Source organism: Camelus bactrianus, chromosome 6, assembly GCF_048773025.1.
Source record: "Camelus bactrianus isolate YW-2024 breed Bactrian camel chromosome 6, ASM4877302v1, whole genome shotgun sequence".
Classification (NCBI taxonomy): Eukaryota; Metazoa; Chordata; class Mammalia; order Artiodactyla; family Camelidae; genus Camelus; species Camelus bactrianus.
This window is the reverse complement of record NC_133544.1, coordinates 98253959-98274279: the sequence shown is the minus strand read 5'-3', so window position 1 is coordinate 98274279 and position 20321 is coordinate 98253959. Positions and strand designations below refer to the sequence as shown.

Below are 20321 nucleotides of genomic sequence, written 5' to 3'. Positions count from 1 at the left end.
AGGCAGCTTTCCCTTCCCATGGTATAAGTCAAATGGCAGAAATGAAATAAAGCACTTCATGTATCCTCCGGTGTTAACAGGAAAAGGTGAGTCTTCTTGACCTTGTTACTTCCTGGGTAAAATGAAGATAATATGTCAGGAGTCGACAAGCCCATTTAGGGCAGGAACAATGTTGTCTTGTTCACTGCTGAATCCCAGGCACCAGGAAGGCTGAGTTTAACAAGTGAGTGAATGAATGAACTGTAGTTCCCCCAGAGTTACCATGTGGGGCAGTGTGGATTAGCAGCTAAGAGCATAGACTCGAGAGGTGAGGGTACAGCTCAAGTGATGGGGCGCATGCTTAGCACGCATAAAGTCCTGGGTTCAGCCCCCAACACCTCCTCTAAAATAGACAAATAACCCTAATTACCTCCCCACCCCCCACCAGAATTACCTTATTATCTCCCTGCCACCAAAAAAAAAAAAAAAAAGTAGAAGTGGCCAAGAGTATAGACTCAGGCTGGAACACTTGTGCTGGTTTCTCGCTGTCTACATTGTAAAAGTCATTTAGCCTCTGTGTTTATCAAGTTCCTCATCAATAAAATGGGGATAATATTAGTACCCACCTCGTAGAGATGCTATGGGGATTAAAGAATCTGCTTGAATTTTAGAACAGCCCTGGCTAATAGTAAGTACTATGCATTTGCCAGCTCTTTTCATAATTACTGACAGATGTTATTATCAACCAAAGAAGTATTAGTTCTTTGTAAGGGAAATGCATGTTAGACCATTTCATTTATCATTTTCTGTAATTCAGGCTTTTTCCCTCTGAAATACCATTTTCTGTCTGTGCACTAGTAAATCACAGGGCTTTCCAAATTTCATCTGTCTGAGTTCTTGTCATGATGACAATACTGCAGAGTTTTGACATTTTTTAGGGACTCCATCTGAGATGACAGCAACCCCTCAAATTCAGAAGCACTTCTCTAACTGACAACATCTCGCATGAAATGAAGTTTGTAAAATGTAAGAGCTTCAGACGCTAAATGATGCCATAAATGCAAAGATGTTATATCTAAGCTCTTTAAATAAATCCTGTCATTGAAATAAAGGAAATACTATATTATAGCCCTCTATGACTTTGTTACCTTGCTATCAGTTTATCTGACTCTCTAAGACAAAAGAAAGCAAAGACTGAGATTGATCATTACTACTGTGTGGTACACGTATTTGTGGATGAAGACCATACTGAAATGCACTGTCTAAGATACTAAAATGGACACTAAACAGCTGCTTGATGCACATGCATGAACAGAACAGGGAGCTGGTTGCAGGGAGCAGACACTGAGCTTCCTGGATCAGAGACTCAGCATAGCAGTCCAGCCCAGCAGTCCACATGTTTTATATTTATATCCCAGGAAAATTAGCAGTGAGAGTCTGAAATGAACTTTGGGGACACTTGCAAACAGCTGTCATGATTACTAATGTGGGACACCAGGATTCTACAGTGTTTAGTTGGCATCTGCACACAACCATTTCTTTTCCAATAAAGCCTGTTGTAATTGCTGGTTCCACATCCAGGCTGAGGAATCATCTCATGTGCTGTTTGGGAGGGAGGTAAGTGGAGTCAGGACCCATGCTAAGGCTGGGTGGGTAATAATCTGGTTCTAGTACAGGAGAAAGGAAAGTAGGTCAGGTGGGAAGGAGAATGACTGGATTTAAATTTTGTTTCTTGAGTAAGCTAAATATATAACATCATGTCAAGTTTCTTTATTGTTTATATTCCATGTGCTGTCACCGAATAACTACTGAATTGTGGGGACAAGAAAGCCTGGATTTTAGAATTGACCCTGCCCCTAAACAGCCAGAGTCCAGGTTCCTCTGGGTGTCCAAGGAGGGGGCTGCTGCCTCCACTGAAGCAGTTTGGGCACTTGGGTGGCCTAGTTTTTTTGCTGTGGAAGACTGACCCGGTTGTAGGACATTAAGCATCTGCAAGGCCCTCACCAGGTACCCACGGTGGTCCCAGGACTGTAACATCCAAGTGTTCCTTTCCAGCCACGTTTGCAAATGACCCTCAAGGGGTTAGTATTAATCCTCGGTGAGAATTATGAAAAATTATATGGTACATCCATCCCTTCTGGCAAGTGAGGGCCCCTTATTTACAAATGACCACAAAGTGTTAGCACCACATTTTATTAGCAGAACATGTGAACACGTGGTGACAGTGACGCTCACCTGTTTGCTTCTGCTTCCCAGTGCAACTTCAGCCTCCATCAGAGGACCTCAGCTGCCCCAGTGAACAGGGCCTTCTGTACAGGGAATGTGCTCCTCCTCGAAGCATAGACAAGAAGCAGCCCTTAGATCTCATCAGGTGAGCTGTTGTGGAGGGCACTCCAGTGGGAAGGGCTCAGGGTTGCCCTCATGGCTTCTGAGTGTGACAGTCCTCCAAGAGTGTTACCAACCAGGAAGCTCACAGGAGCTCTGAGCTTTGTTGCCCCAAGTTTTTACTGGAGACTTTATTACAAAGACATGATTTATTGGGTCACTACTGACATGGCTACCCCAAACACTAACTGTAAGTCAAAGCCCTAACATTTGAGTCCCTACCTCTCCTGATGGTCAGTCACTTGTCACAAAGCTCAAAGCCCCACTCCTCTAATCACATGGTTGGTGTCTCTGGCTGGCCAGTCCCCATCCTGAGTCATCTCATGAACACAAGCCATCCAAGGGTCCACCATGAATAGTAAAGACACTCCTATCTTGGGAAATTTCAAGGCTTTAGGGGTTGCCGTCCAGGAGCTGGGAACAAAGACCTACCAAATTCTTCATTAAACAGGAGTAAATGTTAGGTTTCACTTAAATTATAAAATAAGAGAAGTATTCTCACTGCTTAGCTCTATCTGCTGTTCGACACCGTTTCACTACACCACGTGACTGTAATGTCGTGCTCAGCATGTGTATTCTCAGAGCATCAGTGCCGGCTGCTCCCCGGGAGTTTATGCTGTTTGTGCAAGGCTGCTGGGAGGAGGGAGGCCAAGGACTACTGAGCAAACAAAAATAATCGGTCTAATAAGGAAACAATTTCAGATTGAAATGAAGGAAATAATACAGTGTTGAGATGGGAGACTTGGGGGGAAGTGAGTCAAGAAAGCTATCTTTGAGTAGGTTACATGTGAGCTGAGATGGTGATAAGGAGGCTGGTCTTTGAGGATCTGGGATAAGTCACCCCAGGAATAGAGGCAGCTTGTCCATTGCCCCAAGGCACAAATGTGCTCAGCAGGTTTGAGGAGATACTGGAGCCAACGCTGGTGAGAGTGATGAGACCCGAAGTTTAGAAGGGCAGCATGAGCACGGAAAGTAGTGTAGACTCTAAGTGCTGTGAGAAGCAGTCATGATAGTTTAAGCACTAAGGTAATTTTCTCTCACAATTTGCAAAGATAATGTGGAGAATGAATTGCAGGGACCCAGGAAGCAGGGAGGCCTGGTCGGAGGCTCTTGGACTGGGCCAGATGAGAGATGGTGGGAGCCAGGGAGAATGCGTTTGGAGAGTGGAGCTGACAGGATGCAGTTATGGGCTGGCTGTGGATGGTGAGGAGAAGAGAAGGGTCAAGGTAGCCCCAGGTCGGCCTGGAGCCAGGTGCCTGATCTTCCTAATCTCAGTGCCCCATTCAGATGCCCACATACTTGGGCAAACCGCTTAACCTTCCAAGTGAGGGTTTTAAATCTCTGAAGTCTTTTTGTTTGTTTCACATTTTATGGAAAGATTCAAACACGTACAGAAGTAGAGAGAACAGCACAGCCAGCCTGTCTGTATCAGTCACCCATCTCCAGAATTATCAACTCAGAGTCACTGTTGTTGCAACTTTCATCTCCACCTCTTCCCCTCCCCCACTTCGGGATCATTTTGAAGGCAATCCTACGTAGCTTAACCTTTCATTAGTGAAATGACAAGGTCTCTTTCAAATACAATTGGAATATTCATTTTTTTTAGGGTTACAAAATAATTACCTGATTGTCACAAAAATACACTTTTAAGCAGTTTTGGGGTTGAAATCAGGATCCAGACTAAGTTCACACATTGCAGCTAGCATATCTCTCAAGTGGGTTCTAATCTATAATTTTCCTGTTTCTCATTTTCCTTGAAATTGCTGAGGGATTTCTCTATTTCCTGTTTGGTTGATTTCAATCTCCCCTGTGGTTAGACTTATTTCTCCATCCTATGTATTGGCTTTAGCTAAGTGATTTGATCCTCCCCTAAAAGCTTGATCTGAACGAGGTTCAAATTTGTGCAAGAATATTTGTTATATGAAGTTTTGTACTCCTGTCATAAGGTACATAATGTCCAGTTGACTCTCTTTTTTGTGATGACAGCAGCCAATAATGATTGTCACCCAGGATCATTATTTCATAAGGGATTTTATTTCATGTGGTCATACTCTAATTTCCTCCCACAATTATCAGCAGGATCACAGTCATGAAGAGGCACTTTCTCATTAACCCGGATTATCCTGTAGAACAGTTTTAAAAGAGGAAGTTTATATATTTGTAAATATTTAAAGTTGATACATTTTTCTATTGTTTCTAATGTTTTTTTCTAATGGAGGTACTGAAGATTGAATCTAGGACCTTATGCTTGCTTAGCACACACTCTGCCACTGAGTGTACCCCATCCCCCTTGAGATTCATATTTATATGATATATTCCTTCTGTTATTTTTGTTTTATATTATACAGAATTTGATGGCAGGGCAATGGGTTTGATGGCTATTTAATCATTCTTTATGGGATTTTGGGGTTGGTGTGTGTGTTTGTGTTTGTAAAGAAAACAATTTTCCCACTATTTTAAGTATGTTTTTTGAAGGAAATTATGTTGATCTGTTCCCTTCTCCTGGTCCATGTATTCCCTTGTTGCTTCCCACTAGTGGCCCCTTGAGCTCTGTGACAAGACTAGCATGTCGTTAATCCAGGTTGAAGGAGATCTGAAGAGATTTATTCAAGGAGATGAAATTTGTAGACAATGAATTGGAAAGTATTGAGAAAGTTATTCATTAGGAGAAGGTATGGGGTTGAATTGTTAAGCTCAGAGAAATCTAAGCTATGAACCACCAAGACAATTATTAACTCCAGGAAAAACAAAGTAGGGAATAAAAAAGTAAGCCTAGCAGACAACTTGCTACAGCTGTGAACAGTCTGTACAGAGTCCTAATAATGTAAAGCAAGGATACTGAGCTGATCAAAATTATAATGTATTTGTATCAAAAGGTTGGAAGAATGAAGGTTTGGGTGTGTAGAGGAGATGTGGTTTGAAAGAGAGCTTAATATTCATTTTCCAAAATAGAAAGTTAAATAGGTGATACATAAAGCTGAAAAAGTCAGTAGGCTGTGTTACAAGGATATTAGTCAGAGATAGGAAGTTTTTATTCCAAGAGTCAGCAGTAGGAGCTGAACATTGTTGCTTCTGACCAGGAAATGGGGTGGTTGTTGGGAACTGCTCCATTTTACAATCGGTGTTCGAGAACTGTTTGACTCTTTAATGAATGTATGGTATAAGTTTGATAAAAAGAAATCAAAGCTGAATTTTGAAAAATTGATGTTAAGAATTGGGGTGTTTTTGACAGAGAGAGATAACAATCAGACAAAACTACATTTCAAGGGATCCTCATTATTTCTAGCCTTTCAGCAAGGACTAGGGGGCAGACATCTGTTTAAGGTTCAAAAATTCTTTCTGACATTCTTGCCGACATGTAACCTTTGGAAGTAATGAACTCTCCGTCATTGTAAATATGCAGGCAGAGGCTGCCTGACCAGCTCTCTAACTGTAGCAGGGTGTGTTTACCATTGGCCAGTTGGAGCAAGCAACTTCTAACATTCTTTCAGTTTTGAATGTGGCATTTTCTGGATGGATAGTTGATAAGAATGTATTACAAAAAGCTTAACAAGAAAGAGTCCAAGACATCTCAAACCCATTGCCAGGGTTTTCTCTGCCAGACACCATCCTGAGCCTGCCATCTGTGAGCCAGGCCACAAAGACCAGTCACATGAGAATGAACACACTTTGTCCCTCCTATCTGATTTGGCATCGGGCTCAGCCATTTTCCCCATGGAATGGTCCACGCCCAGGTCTCTGACGATGGAGCTGGTCTCACAGCAGCCCTGTGAGCGCTGGTCCAGCCCTAGGGGTTCCTGCGTGAAGTTTCTCAGGACTCCAGGCTGTTCTCAGAGCTGAGTCCCCCCTAGGCTAAGCCCTCGGAGCTCATCTCAGCTCCAGACTGAGCCGGAAGCTTCCGAGAGAACTCAGAGCTGAGGAAAGTCACAGGTTTTACCCAGCACTGCCGCGTCAGCAGTGCTCCAGCTGAGGGAAGTATCAGCAGCAGCAAACACACCTGAGCCGCCGCCTCATTGTTCCGCCTCATCCCTAAGCCCTCTGTGTCTGCCTGTCTGTGTCTGTCTCCCTTTCAGGACCAGCCTGGCACCGCTTCGTGCCCTGCCTCCTTTCTTCTAATCTTGCCTCCCTGGCCTGTTCCGTCTACTCCAGATTAACTGAGTAACATTGAAGGGTTTTTGAAACCTAGGAACAGCCGACGTGCTAGATACAAAGAATACAGGGCAGTTCCTTACTCAGCCACATCCCTCCTGCCCTCTCCCATTCCCACATGAGTTGTATAAATATTTTGTCAGAGAGACATTGCACTGCCAGTTGTTATCATTATCAGCCATTTCCTTATTATCTGTGGTTTACGATGCATTTGCTCCAGGGAAGTTCCCGAGATAAGGTAGACTCAGATGACTGAGCCAGTAGTTGAAGTCCACTTGTGTCAAGCCTGTTATGAATGATCTTTGGTGGGATTTGTTGAATGTGCCAGACTGTCCAGTGAGTGGTGATGATCCCCTGCATCTGCTCCGGAGTCGGCCTCGTCCCCTCCTTTGCTCTGTTCTCATTTATCTCTCTTCAGCAGGTGAACCAGTGATCTGTATTTCTATGATACGTAAAATACTTCTTATTTCACGGTAGAATTTGGGGGCTGCTGTGAAAACGCATATGTTTTAAGTGTGAATTGAGTCAGAGGTTTAAACTTAAAGCCCCCTTGATTTAGAATCAGAAATTAGTATGATGGAAGGAGGGTATAACTCAGTGGTAGAGTGAATGCCTAGCATGCATGAGGTACTGGGTTCAATCCCCAATGCCTCCATTTAAAAAACAAATAAGTAAACCTAATTATGCCCCACCAAAAAACAAAGAAAAAAGAAATTAACATGAGGATGAAGCTACAGAGTGAATATGTGTGTCTTCTGAAACTACCTTCTGTCTTTCTGCAGGAAATTCTACGGAGAGAAGTTCGGAATCTACTTTGCTTGGGCTGGGCTATTACATTCAGATGCTCCTCCTGGCAGCAGTCGTGGGGGTGACTTGCTTTCTGTATGTATATTTTAATCAAAATAACTGTACTTAGAGGTAACTTCTCTTTATTCCTTGTTACTGTGCTTACTTAACTTAGAATGACATTCTCCAGGAGCATCCACGTTGCTGCAAATGGCCCTATATTGTCAGTTTTTATAGCCGAGTGTTTTTCCATTGTATAAATATACCACTTCTTTAGCCAGTCATCCGTTGATGGACATTTAGGCTATCTCCATGTCTTGGCTATTGTAAATAGTGCTGCTATGTATATTGGGGTGCAGCTGTCATCCTGAAGTAGGGTTCCTTCAGGATATATGCACAGGAGTGGGATTCCTGTGTCATATGGCAATTCTATTCCTAGTCTTTTGAGGAAACTCAATAGTGTTTCCACAGTGGCTGCACCAAACTGCATTCCCACCAGAAGTGTCGGAGGTTTCCCTTTGTCCACAGCCTCTCTAGCATATGTCATTTGTGGATTTTTGAATGATGGCCATTCTGACTGGTTTGAGGTGATACCTCATTGTACTTTTGATTTGCATTTCTCTGATAATTAGTGATATTGAGCATTTTTTCATGTGCCCATTGATCATTTGTATATCTTCCTTGGAGAATTGCTTGTTTTGGTCTTCTGCCCATGTTTGGATTGGGTTATTTGGTTGTTTCTTAGTAAGTCATATGAGCGGCTTATATATTCTGGAGATCAAGCCTTTGTTAGTTTCATTTGCAAAAATGTTCTCCCATTCTGTAGGTTGTCTTTTTGTTTTACTTAAGGTGTCCTTTGCTGTGCAGAAGCTTGTAAGTTTCATTAGGTCCCATTTGTTTATTCTTGCTTTTATTTTTATTGCTTGGGTAGACTGCCCTAGGGGAAGATTTCTGAGATGTATGTCAGATAATTTGCCTGTATTTTCTCCTAGGAGGTTTATTGTATCTTGTCTTATGTTTATCTTGCTGAAGAGACTATCTTTATTCCATTGTATATTCTTGCCTCCTTTGTTGAATATTAGTTGACCAAAAGTATTTGGGCTCATTTCTGTGCTCTCTATTCTGTTCCATTTGGCTGTATGTCTGTTTTTGTACTAATACCATGCTGTCTTGACGACTGTAACTCTATAGTATTGTCTCAAGTCTGGGACAGTTATTTTTCCAGCCTCTTTCTTTTTTTCTTAAGTAATTCCCTGGAAATTCTATGTCTTTGATGGTTCCATATAAATTTTATTGTGATTTGTTCTAGTTCTATGTAATATGTCTAAGATAATTTGGTAGGGATTGCATTAAATCTGTAGATTGCCTTGGGCAGTGTGACCATTTTAACAATATTGATTCTTGCAATCCAAGAGCATGGGATACCTTTCCATTTTTTAAAGTCTTCTTTAATTTCCTTCACCAATGGTTTATAGTTTTCTGTGTATAATTCTCTCACGTCTGTGGTTAGATTTATTCCTAGATATTTTATTACTTTGGGTGCTATTTTAAAGGGGATTGTTTCTTTACTTTCTTTTTCTGTTGACTCATCATTTGTGTAAAGAAATGCAACTGATTTTTGAACATTAATCTTGTAACCTGCTACTTTGCTAAATTCTTCGATCAGCTCTAGTAGTTTTTGTGTGGACCTTTTATGGTTTTCTATATATATTGTCGTGTCATCTGCATATAGTGACACTTTTACCTCTTGTTTTCCAATTTAGACCCCTTTTACTTCTGTTACTTGCCTGATTGCTGTGGCCAGGACTTCCAAGTCTATGTTGAATAGGAGTGGTGATAGTGGGCATCCTTGACTTTTCCCAGGTTTTAGTGGGAATCTTTTGAGGTTTTCACCGTTGAGTGCTATGCTGGCTGTAGGTTTGTCATCTATAGCTTTTATGATGTTGAGTTATGTTCCCTCAATACCCACTTTGGTGAGAATTTTTATCATAAATGGGTGTTGAATTTTATCAAAAGTTTTCTGCATCTATTGAGATGATCATGTGGTTTTTGTCCTTTCTCTTGTTGATGTGAAGTATTACATTGATTGATTTTCATATGTTGAACCACCCTTGTGTCCCTGAGATGAACCCCACTTGAGCATGATGTATTATCTTTTTTATGTGCTGTTGGATTTTATTTACTAGTATTTTGGTAAGGACTTTTTTCATCTGTGTTCATCAGTGATACTGGTCTGTAATTCTCTTTTTTGGTGGTGTCTTTGCCTGGTTTTGGTATCAGGGTAATAGTGGCTTCATAGAATGAGTTTGGGAATATTCCTTCTTTTCAATCTTCTGGAAGAGTTTGAGAAGGACTGGTATGAGTTCTTCTTTGTATGTGTGGTAGAACTCCCCGGTGAAGATGTCCAGTCCTGGACTTTTATTTGTAGGGAGGTTTTTTATTGTTAATTCAATTTCATTCCTAGTGATCCATTTGTTCAAGTGGATAGTTTCTTCTTGATTCAGTCTTAGTTGACTGTATGTTTCCAGAAACTTGTCCATCTCCACTAGGTTATCCATTTTTTTCCATGTAGTTTGTCATGATATTCTCATATGATATTCTGTATTTCTATGTTATTTGTTGTAATTTCTCCATTTTCCTTTCTTATTTTGCAAATTTGTGCTCTCTCTTTATTCTTCTTTGTGAGTTCGGCCAGAGGATTTTCGATTTTATTTATTCTTTCAAAAAACTAGCTTTTGGTTTGATTGATTATTTTCTCTATTTTTTTAATCTTTATTTTATTTATTTCCTCCATGATCTTTATTATTTCCTTCCTTCTGCTGTCTTTTGTGTGTTTTTGCTCTTCTGTTTCTAGTTCTTTCAGCTGGTGGGTTAGATTGTTTATTTGGTATTGTTCTTCTTTTTTGAGGAAGGCCTGCATTACCCTAAACTTTCCTCTTAGCACTGCTTTTGCTGTGTCCCATATGTTTTGTGTGGTTGTGTTTTCATTTTCATTTGTCTCAAGGTATTCTTTAATTTCAACTTTGATTACATCATTGACCCATTGGTTTTCTAATACCATGTTGTTTAATCTCAATGCTTTCCTTTTTTTCTCCTTTGTTTCTCTGAAGTTGATTTCTAGTTTCCATGGCATTGTGGTCAGTAAAGATTCTTGAGATAATTTCTATCTTCTTAAAATTGTTGAGGCTTCTTTTGTGACTAAGTACATGATCAATCCTAGAAAATGTTCCACACACATTTTAAGAGATTGTTTATACTGTTATGGGGGATTGTAATGCTCTGAAAATATCCACTAAATCCAATTATTCTCTTGTATCATTTAATGTCTCTGTTGCCTTATTTATTTTCTGTCTGGAAGATCTGTCTAGTGATGTTAATGTGGTGTTAATATTTCTGACAATGATTGTATTCCCATCAATTTCCCCCTTTATCTTTGTTAGTAGCTGTTTAATGTACTTAGGTGCTCATGTTGGGTGCATATATATTAATGATTGTAATATCTTCATCTTGTATTGATCCTTTAATCATTATAAAATGTCTTTATTTATCTTTCTTTATGGCCCTTGTTTTAAAGTCTATTTTGTCTGAAATCAATACTGCTACCCCTGCTTTTATGGCATTTCCATTTGCATGGAATATCCTTTTCCGTCCATTCACTCTCAATCTATATGTGTCCTTCTCCCTAAAGTGTGTCTCTTGTATGCAGTGTATTGAAGGTTCTTGCTTTATTATCCAGTCTGCTACTCTGTCTTTTGACTGGAGCATTTAGACCATTAACATTTACAGTAATTAGTGATAGATGAGAGTTTATTGCTATTTTCAACTTATTTTTGCAGTTGATTTGGTATTTCTTCTTGGTTCCTTTCTTCTTCCTTTTGTGGTATGGTAATTTTCCTTTGTATTGTATTTAGTTTTTGTGACTCACTTGTAAGTTTTTGGCTTGTGATTACACTTTTTTGTAAGTCTGTTAACCAATTACTGTAACTGTGTGTACTAAACAGATATTGATGTAATCTCAAACCCATCCTACTGAGAATAAGATTTAAAAAAAAAAAAGAAGAAAGGAAAAATACTCTCACAGTCATGAATTCTCATTTCTGTAGCATCCTGCTTCTTTTCTATTTAGAGTAGACCTTTCAATATTTCTTTTGGCATGGGTTTAGTGTTGCTAAATTCTTTTAGTATTTGCTTCTCTGTGAAATTCTTTATCTCTCCTTCTATTCTAAAGGATAGCCTTGCTGGAGCAAGTATCCTAGGCTGCATCTTTTTTTTTCATTCAGGACTTTGAATATATCTTGCCACTCCCTTCTGGCCTGTAGTGTTTCTGTAGAGAAATCAGCTGAGAGCCTTCTCTTGTAACTCACTCTTTGTTTTTCTCTTGCTGCCTTTAGGATCATTTCTTTATCCTTTAGTCTGGCCATCTTGATTTATGATATATCTTGGCGTGTTTCTCTTTGGGCTCTTCCTGTTTGGGACCCTCTGAGCCTCCTGTGCTTGGGTGTCTGATTCCTTCTTTAGGTTTGGGAAGTTTTCAGTCATGATTTCTTTAATTACCTTTTCCATCCCCTTTGTTCTTTCTTCCCCTTCTGGTACCCCTATTATGCATAGATTGGCATGCTTTATATTATCCCATAGGTTCCTTATATTGTTTTCATTGTTTTATATTTGTTTTTCTCTCAGCTGTTCTGATTGGATGCTTTCTGTTGTCCTGTCTTCTAGGTCACTTATTCGTTCTGCTGCATTATCTAGCCTGCTTTGTACAGCCTTTAGGTCAGATCTCATTTCAGCCAATGAATTTACCAATTCTACTTGGCTCTTCTTTATAGCTTCTATTTTGTTTTTGATATATTTTATGTCTCTAAAGACTATCTCTTTTAGTTCCTTCAGTAATTTGATCACTTCTTTTTTGAAATCTTGATCTAGTAGGCCATCAATGTCTATTTTATTGATCGTACTTTGAGGGGATTTCTCTTGCTATTTTAATTGGCAGGACTTCCTCTGCTTCTTCATTCTGCTCATATCTCTCTGGCCCTGTGGCTTAAGGAGTATCAGTTATCTATTGTGGTCCTTAAAGGAGTTTATTTATTTATCTATCTAAAGCCTATGTGGGAATAAAACTTAAAAGAGAGAGAGAGAGAATTTTAAAAGAATGGAGGAAAAGAAGGTTTGAAAAGAGTGTATAATCAATAATAGAAGAGCAAGTTGAAGCAGAATAGGAATCGAGTTGAGATATCTTTTAAGAATCTTAATAAAAAGAAGAGAAAATTCAAAATACAATATTTGAAACCTGTGACTAATAAATAACAGATCAAAAGCAAGAGAATATAAATGAAATGAGAATTGTAAACATATAGAACTGTTTAAAAATAAAGATTAAAAATGTAATATGAATAAAACAGATATAAAAAGATTTTAAAAACAAAGATGTGTTCTCCTAGAGACTGTGTGCTCTTAATGGTTTTATTGAGAGGCCTTTGTGTCTTCGCCCTGTTTCACAAACTCACCTTGCTCTGTTTGCCCCCTTGTCTGTGCTGCTCACAGTGTCTTTCGGCAAGAAGATTGCACCCCTCCAACACTGGGTCAGGTGATCCTTTCCTTTGTGGTGGGTGGGTGGGTCACTCCCCCTCCAGATGCTGCAGTCAGTGCTGGGCCAGTTGCTCCATATGTGGGCTTAGCTTCAAAAGTAACAGCTTTATGGAGATATAATTCACATACCATAAAATGCAGCCTTTGAAATTGTGCATTAGGATTTTAAGTACATTTCAGGGTTTTGTAGCCATCACTCCCAAAAGGAACCAGTACCCTTTAGTAAGTCACTCCCTAAACTTCCTTTCCCTTAGACCCCAGCAGCCACCACTCTACTTTCTGTCTCTACGGATTTGCCTTTTCTGGGCATTTCATATAAGTAGAACCATACAGTATGCTGCCTTTTTTGATTGTCGTCTTTCATTTAGTGTGACGTTGTCAAGGCTAATCCATGGTGTAGCATATATCAGTACCCAAATTCCTTTTTGTGTTCAAATAATATGCCATTGTTATAAATACACCACTTTGCTTATCCATCCATCAGTTGATGATGAATAATTCTGCTGTAAATGCTCATGGACAAGTTTTTGTGTGAACACATATTTTCAGTTCTCCTCAGGATATATCAAAAAATGGAATTGCTGGGATGTATTCTACTTTTAACATTTTGAGGAATTGCTAAAGTAGTTTTTAAAGTGACTGCACCATTTTATATTTCCAGTAGTAATGTATGAGGAGTCCAGTTTCTCCACATCCTCATCAACACTTTTTATTACTGGGTTTATAGATACATATTTATATATCATATATCATATATATTTGTCATCCTAGTTGGTATGAAGTGGCATGTCATTGTGCTTTTGATTTCAGTTTCCCTAATGCCTACTGATGTTGAACATCTTTTTATGTGCTTATTTCCCATTCGTATGTCTTCTTTGGAGAAACATCTATTCAAATTCTTTGCCAGTTTTAATTGTATTTGTCTTTGTATTGTCATGTTTTATGTCTCCTTTGTCTATTCTGGATAAAAAGTCCCTTATCAGGGATAATATTGGAAATATTTTCACCCATTCTGTGGATTGTCTTCTTACTTTCTTGATGAAGCCCTTTGAAGCACAGAAGTGTTTAATTTTACTGAAGTCCAGTTTACTTGATTTTTTTTCTTTTGTTGTTTGTGCTTTTGCTGTCATATCTTAGAAGTATTTGTACTTCAAAATCCTGAAGATTTTCTCATTGTTCATTATCTAAAAGATTTATAGTTTCAGGTCTGTGATTTATTTTGTGTTAAATTTAATAAATGGTGTTAAGTTAAAAGTTCAGTTTTCTTTCTTTCCAGGTGTATGTTCAGGTGTCCCAGCATCATTTTTGTAAAGATTAATTTTTCCCCATTGGATTGCCATGGAACCTTTATGAAAAATTAACTGGCTACGTGTAAGAGTTTGTTTATGGACTCTCAGTTCTTTTCTCTCAATCTATTTGTCTGTCCTTTATGCAAGTACCACACTGTATGGATTACCATTTTGTTACTGAGTTTTGAATTTGGAAACTTCAAAAGTTTGTTCTTTTTCAAGATTGTTTTGACTATTCTGGGTATCTTGCATTTCCATATTAGTTTTAGGATCAGCTTGTTCATTTCTCCCAAAAAGCCAGAGTTGCACTGAATCTATATGTCATTTTGAGGACAAATGCCTTCCTAACAATAATAAGGCTTCTGATCCATGAACACAGAAGAGCTTTCCATTTATTTTAGGTCATTTTTAACTTCTATCAGTAGTATTTTAGTTTTCAATTTACAAGTTTCAGACATTTTTCTCAGTATTCCACATATTTTTCTTAATATTCCTAAGTATTTTATTCTTTTTGATGCTATTGTAAATGAAAATGTTTCCTTCATTTTATTTTTAGATTATTCACTGCTGTTGTATAGAAATATAATTACTTTTTTATATATTGATTTGTGTCTTACAATTTTGGTCAAACTATGTTGTTAATTCTAATAGTTTTTTTTTTTTCTCTCTCTTTTTTTTCTTTTGGATTCCTTGTGAATTCAATGTATAATATCATGTCATCTGGAATTGAAATAGTATTATTTCTTTCTTTCTAATCTAGAGGCTTTATTTTCTTTGTCTGTTTGCTTTGACTAGAACCTCTAGTACAATGTTGATTTTGGGAGGAAATAATTCAGTCTTTCACCATTATGTATGATCTTTGCTCCAGGTTTTTCATAGATGTTCTCTGTCAAGTTGAGGAAGTTCTCTTCTATTCCTAGTTTTTATCCATTATTCTATTAATATGGCATATTACCTGAATTGACTTTTGTATGTTGAAATGCCTTTGCATACCTGGATACATTCCACTGAATTGTGGTCTATTTTATATGTTACTGGATTGGATTTGCTTGTATTCTGTTGAGGACTTTTACATTTATATCCATAAGAGATAGTCTTTAGTTTTCTTGTGATGCCTTTGTCTGGTTTTGGTATCAGTGTGATACTCGTGTCATTGAATGAATTGGGAAGTGTGCCCACCTCTTTATTTTTAGACGAGTTTGTGAAGCATTTTTTTGTTTGTTTGTTTTTTGTTTTTGTTTTTTCTTTAAGTAGTTCATGGAATTCACCAGCAAAGCCATACTGGCCTAGCATTTCCTTGTGGGAATGTTTTGGATTACTGTTTCAGTCACTACTTATTGTAGGATTATTTGAGTTTTCTATCTCTCCTTGAATTAGATTTAGTCACATATCCTTCTAGGAATTTATCCATTTCATCTAGATTATCTAATTATTGGCTATACAAGTATTCATGGTATTCCCTTATATTCCTTGTTATTTTTGTAAGGGCAGTAGTGACATCCTTCCTTTCATTTCTCATCTTAGTAATTTGAACCTTCTCTCTTTTTTTCTTCAGTACTAGCTAAAAATTTGTCAATTTTCTTGATCTTTTCAAAGAACCAACTTTTTTTTTATTGATTATTCTCTGTTATTCATCTATTCCGTATTCCATTTATTTCTGCCTTTACTATTTTGATTAGAATATTTAATTCATTTACATTAATGTAATTTCTTATCAGGTTGAAGTTACATCTGCTATCTGCTTTCTATATGTCTTTTTATTTCCCCAATGCTCTATTACTACACTTTTTTGTACAAAGTAGGCATTTTCAAGTGTGCCATTTTAATTTGTTGTTTATTTTATCTTTTTCTTCTCCTCCTCCTCCTCCTCTTCCTCCTCCTCCTTCTCCTCCATTGCCCTGGAGATTATTATTAACATATTGTTTTAAAGCAATCTAGTTCACATGAATGCCAACTTAATTTCAATAGTACACAAAAACTTTGCTTTGATATCAATCTTTTCCCTCCCCCTCCTCATGCTGTCACTGTCATACAAGTTACACCTTTATGCATTTATAAGTGCATCTACACTGTTTCATAAGTATTGTTTTATGTAGTTGTCTTTTACATCAAATAGAAGAAAACACGTACATGTAATACTGTATTTATACTGTTTTATTTTCTTACTCATGTAGTAGTGCTCTTTATTTTTCAGGTGAGTGTCTTTTCATTTACACCTGCTGGACTATCCTTAGTATTTCTTGTAGGGCAGGCCTGCTAGCAATGGATCCTTTCAGATTTTGTAGGAGTGTGTTAATTTCTTCTTTTTTTTTTTTTGAAGAATCATTTTGTTGGCTATAAAATACTTGGTGACAGTATTTTCCTTTTATCACTTTGACGATACCATCCCACTGCCTTCTGGTCTCCATGGTTTTTGATGAGAAATCAACTCTCTTACTGAGAAGCCTTTGAATATGTTGAGCCTCTTTTCTCTTTCTGCTGTCAAGATTCTTTCTTCTTCTCTTTTGACACACTTAGTCTGATGTGCCTATTTTCGATGTCTCTACGTTTATACCACGTGGAGTTTGTTGAGCTGCTGGGATGTACAAATTAATGTTTTAATCAAATTTGGGAAGTTTTCAGCCATTATTTCTTTATATACTTTTTCTACCCCTTTTTTTCTCTCCTTCCTTCTGGCGCTCACATTATATGTGTATTGGTATTGTTGATGGTGTCCAACCTATCTCTGACACAGTGTTCATTTTTTTTCATTCCTTTTTCTTTCTGTTCCACAGACTGGATAATCTCAGTAGTTTTAAATTAACTGACTTTTTCTTCAACAAGTTCATATCTACAGAGAAATCTCTTATTGAATTTTTCATTTTAGTCATTATATTTGTATCTCTAGAATGTCCAGTTGGTGTTTAATGTAAATTTTATCTATTGATATTCTCTGTACAATGAGATGTTCACATACTTAAATTCTTTAGGCATGGTTTTGGTTAGCTCTTTGATCATATGTATAATTCCTTATTTATGTCTTTGTCTAGTAAGTCCAGTGTCTGGGTTTCCTCAGGGAGTTTCTATTGACTACTTTCTCCCCTGTGTTATGGCCAAACTTTTCTGTTTCTTTGTACATCTTGTAATTTTCTGTTGAAAACTGGACATTTAAAATATTACAATATTGCAGATCTGAAAGCCAGATTTTCCTCATCTCCAGGGTTTATCATTGTTTCCATTGTCATTGCTGCTGCAGCTATTTATTTAGTTACTTTCCTGAACAAATTCTGTAAAGTCTGTATTCTTTATCATGCATGGCCATGAGATCTGTATGTGTGCAGAAAGCCTAGTTGTCATCACTGTAATAATGATTGGACAGTGAATTCTTTCAATGCCTGGAGCCAATCGTTTGAGCTGTTGCCAGGTGGCTGTGTGCCTGCGTGTTGAGGGATGACCTCAGCACCGGCAGGCAGTCTGCAGCTATTCTGTAGCCTTTAGTTCTTGCTTATGCAGAACCTCAAGTTCAGCCAGAGTTGAAGGCTTAAGATTTTCTCAGATCTATCCTTGCCATGTGCCACACATGTGTACGGCCTTCTACAATTCTCAGAATTTTTTGGAGCTATTTAACCCTACCTCCACCCCCAGAAAGTCTCAATACTCATATTTGCCTTCTAAGTTTCCTAGTCAGCATCTAATTAGCCTGTACTGGTACCACTGCCTCATGCAGTTGTAAAGTTACTCACTGCTGATTGTTTTCCACAAACACTCTGGGGACAGGCTGTTTGCACAACATGAGTTTGAGATAGGTGAATTAGGGACAGCTCTCTGGGGGCGGATTTTTTGGGTAACTTCAAATCACTTCTGCCCCTTCCTTGATTGTGAGACTGTTGCTTTTAAAGGCCACCATTTAGGTGAGGATACGGTGATGGGGGTAGTTCAAGTTACGATATGACAAAACTGACTATCTTTATGGAGATTTAGCTGTTATTTTTTCTCAAATAAACATTCCCCTTATTGCTGGAAGCCTTGGTTAAATTTCCAGAGTTCTGCAGAGGTTAATTTTAACAAATTTTGCCATTGTCATTGCTTAACAGAGGAGTAAGTTTTCCAAGATTTTTACTCAGATATTGTAGAAGTGTATCCCATTTGCATTTGTTTTTAACTGAGTTACTTGCAAGAGTAACTAATTCTACAGCTCCAGCCGCATTCACATAAGAGTCCATCTGCATGGCTTCTCCTACAGGGAGAAGTTTGCAACCTGTTGTCCGTTTGTTGTTTTACTTATTAAAGTGTAGGGGTTTTTAAGAATATGCTCATGAATAGCCCTTTGTCATTTTTACACATTACAAATCTTCCACTAGTCTGTGGCTATTTATTTCCCTTTATTTTAGTTGTTTTAATGAAGTTCTCAGTTTTAAGGATTTTCAGTATAGCAATATGTGGATGCTGATTACACGGGTGAGGCATTTAACTACTGTCTAAACCTCAGTCTTTGCTCTGATTCACTGTCTAGAATATCTGAACATATCTACTGAACCCCATATACCAATGGACACTGACAGTCCTAATTAAAAAAATGCTTTTTAAGTAAAGCAAAAAATATTATCTTTGACACTGGAAAAGACAAATTTCAAATTTACTAGCTGATCTTGTTTTCTGTGATCATTAGCTACATCATGTTTATAGAGCCGAGAGGCATATTGAGCTACTGATTTTATTTCATCGGATTTTAGAATGTAGAACACATTTCAGGCCCACTTATAGCACCATATGTGTATCTTTAAGGATATGTACATATGATGATGTCTTTATTATAAGTACCTTATTATATTTTAAGTACCAACTGCTGTGAACCTCATTAAGGAAATCTTGGAACTGCGGGACTGAAATTTTTCACACCAACACCATCCCGTAGCATCTCTTTTGCACTTAGATGTTGTGTGGCAGAGTATTTTTCTGCTCCCTAGAAATGATCAATGTTGAAGGGGGAAAAAATCCCTCCTCTAATAAATAAAGTCCAAATCACATATTTATCTGAACAATGGCCACCATTTTAGTCCACACCAATAAATCTACTCATACTGACTCAGAATCCTTAACACAGACAATCCACAACTGTAGTCAGGGTCCTCAGCCCACGTTGTATCCCCTCCCCATTCTTTGTTGATTCTGACCTACTTTTGTCCAACACGTCCTGCCAGCCTCTTCGCTACCTTACTGCAGTTTTTAATTTTTACCTTTGAGTCCCAGGCTGTTCCTAGTGATTTCCAGAGAAACGCCAGACACCTGGCTCATCAGGAGGGGTGGGGAGGATTTCAGGAACGTATTACCAAAACTCACTTGCACATCAGTAAGTGGCTGTTGTGAGCATTCCTTCTAGATCTCTGCCATGCCCGCTGCATCCACCCCAGCAAAATAACGTAGCTCCTCCACCCACCTTTGCCTCCATTCATTTGGGTTTCTGCTTTAAGTGACACTCAGAAGCTGCTGATGGGCATTATATATATATATATATATTTTTTTTTTATTTGAAGTATAGTCAGTTACAATGTGTCAATTTCTGATGTACAGCACGATGTTCCAGTCATTCATATACACATATATATGTATGAATTCCTTTCCATATTATATTTCATTAAAAGTTATTACAAGATATTAAATATAGTTCACTGTGCTATACAGAAGAAATTTAGTTTTTTTAGCTATTTTTATATATAGTAGTTAATATTTGCAAATCTCAATCTCTAATGGGAATTTTTAAAGCCACATCTGGAACCCTTGCTGCAGAAGAGTCTGAGAAATATATTTTCAACCTCATAGCATTTTGGTTAGGAAGTTGGAATAAAGGCTGAGCTGGCTCACCTAACTTGTCTGCCTTTGTGAGTAAAGAAGTCTGGAGATTCAAGGCCCAATGAAATGTCCCAGCCCTTCAGTAGCAAACTCTTAAAGCAACCAAAATGCTCCCATCTGCCAGAGCATGACTTGTCCTTAGATACTGCTGGCCATAACCACCAACGCTGTCTAATGCATCGTCTTCATCTGGTGCACACTTTCTTTAGATGTCTAATATCCTGATTAAGAGGACAAGCTGGTTTGGATTCCCAAGGTCACAGGCAGCCTTCTGCCTGACTTTGATGTATATATGTTCATTGAAGAGTCCTCTCTCAG

At 38.1% G+C, this 20321-nt stretch overlaps 1 long non-coding RNA gene across 2 annotated transcripts in view; it reads left to right on the top strand.

The window, feature by feature from the left end:
- LOC141578003 (uncharacterized) overlaps positions 1–20321 on the top strand; it is a 46812-nt gene that overhangs the window by 4637 nt on the left and 21854 nt on the right. For both annotated transcript variants that reach the window (XR_012507829.1, XR_012507828.1), the window contains exon 4: positions 7296–7395. This is a non-coding gene — a long non-coding RNA (uncharacterized LOC141578003). The remainder of the gene's footprint in view (positions 1–7295; positions 7396–20321) is intronic.